The sequence below is a fragment of the Echinops telfairi genome, unplaced genomic scaffold (assembly GCF_000313985.2).
Source record: "Echinops telfairi isolate 266 unplaced genomic scaffold, ASM31398v2 ScPeMD7_2291;HRSCAF=2852, whole genome shotgun sequence".
In the NCBI taxonomy this organism is placed as follows: domain Eukaryota; kingdom Metazoa; phylum Chordata; class Mammalia; order Afrosoricida; family Tenrecidae; genus Echinops; species Echinops telfairi.
Genome location: NW_022106189.1, coordinates 35,939,379 through 35,941,010, shown reverse-complemented (window position 1 = coordinate 35,941,010; position 1,632 = coordinate 35,939,379). Strand labels below are relative to the sequence as shown.

At 54.5% G+C, this 1,632-nt stretch overlaps 1 protein-coding gene and 1 non-coding gene across 4 annotated transcripts in view; both read right to left on the bottom strand.

Moving 5' to 3' along the window:
* VAC14 (VAC14 component of PIKFYVE complex) overlaps window positions 1-1,632 on the bottom strand; it is a 91,564-nt gene that overhangs the window by 63,853 nt on the left and 26,079 nt on the right. The window lies entirely within an intron of this gene.
* Window positions 1,562-1,632, bottom strand: TRNAG-GCC. Its single transcript has one exon. It is a non-coding gene; the product is annotated as a tRNA-Gly (tRNA).

Below are 1,632 nucleotides of genomic sequence, written 5' to 3'. Positions count from 1 at the left end.
GCCCTGGAAATTAGAGAGACTGGGAAGCGGCAGCTGTGAGACAGAAATCAAGGGAAGACTATTGTTGAGGAGAATGGAAGAATGAGCCATACAGATGCTGTTCACAGACAAGATGAGGTCTGCAGACCTAGGGGCTGGTGTCAGGACTGGGCACTGTGTCAGCACCGTGGGGCACCTTGTCAGTCCACTGGTGTGAGCACTGCGAACAGCAGCCATGGAGTAGGGCGGGAGGGGGAGTGGTCACGAGCAGGTTGAGATCTTCCTGAGGAATGTACCTCAAACAGGGTGACAACTGATAAGTATGGTGAGGTCAAGAGAGATTGGTTTCTGTTTTCATTGAAGAAATGAAAGCAGGTGATGTTTTGCAGTCTTGCAAATCTGCAGGCCAGACATTGTTGCAGGCTTACTTCCTAACCTGTAGGGGACGTCCTGTTTTCTTCACCACACCAAAGACGCTGCTTCTACGTCTAGATCTGTCGCTCTTCCTGCCCCACAGCAGTGTCAGGCAGCATGAAGGCCCTTTCAAATCTACAATCCCCGATAGGGATGGAGTGCCCAGTAAGCAAGGCAAGCACAGCACCACCATTGCTTACTAGCTACAGATGGGGTGGAGCCCATGCCAGGCTTTACTGCAGATTGTGAGTGTGGCTTACTGGCAGTCTGCCTCCATCCTTGCCCCTGGAGACCAGGGCACTGCACTGCTGGGAATGCTCCCGAGCCTCCTCTCGGAGGCACCTGCTCAAAGCTGCAGCCCTCCTAGATACCCCCACTGCCCCCTGGTGGTCCCACAGCGTGTCTCTGGAGAAGCAGCCTGGGACACAAGCTTCATCCTCCCACGGTTACTTCCTATGAAGGTTGATGAAGGCATTTTTTAACCTTTCAGGCGTTTGATGCACGCTGCTGTGTGAACCTGCCATGTACCTGCCAAGGCTTGCCTCCGCCCGGCAGGAGTGCCAGCTCTGAGAGGGCAGGGCGCCTGGCCTGCAGCACCCCACTCTGACCTCAGGGACCAGAGCAGGCAGATTCCCACAGGAGCCCATGGATATTTATGGAGCACATGTGGCTAGGGCAATGAAGGGGACCCTGGGGCCCTAAGTGGATCTGCCAATCAAGGACTCCACCCCTGATTCTGTGCAGTGGGACAGAATGCCCAGGATTGAGCATGGAGGGAGCCGTGATACTGAAGATGGCCAGACTGGGGCTTCCAGCTGTCTGTCAGGTGGGCGAGGGCTGGGGCAAGGGTGGAAAAGGGACAATACATAGGCCACTGTGGGGGTGAACATGCTGGCTGACTAGCTAGCCCGTCTGTGCGTGGCTCGTTGGACCTTAGTGAAGACTGATAGCTACAAGCTGAGCAAGCCTGACAGTAGGCGTGAAGCCCCCAATTAGCTGTTGCTCTCCCTGGGAATGACCATTTAGTGAGCTGTTGGCAGAGATGCTGTTTACAGTCAATAAAATCCAGAGTCAGCCTGCATTGACATTCTTGGCTGAAAAGTAAATCTCTCCTGGGCAGGCAGTTCTTAGAAGAGTGCTTGGGAAAATCTTAAAAAGGCAAAGAAGCTGCATTGGCCGGGAATCGAACCCGGGCCTCCCGCGTGGCAGGCGAGAATTCTACCACTGAACCACCAATGC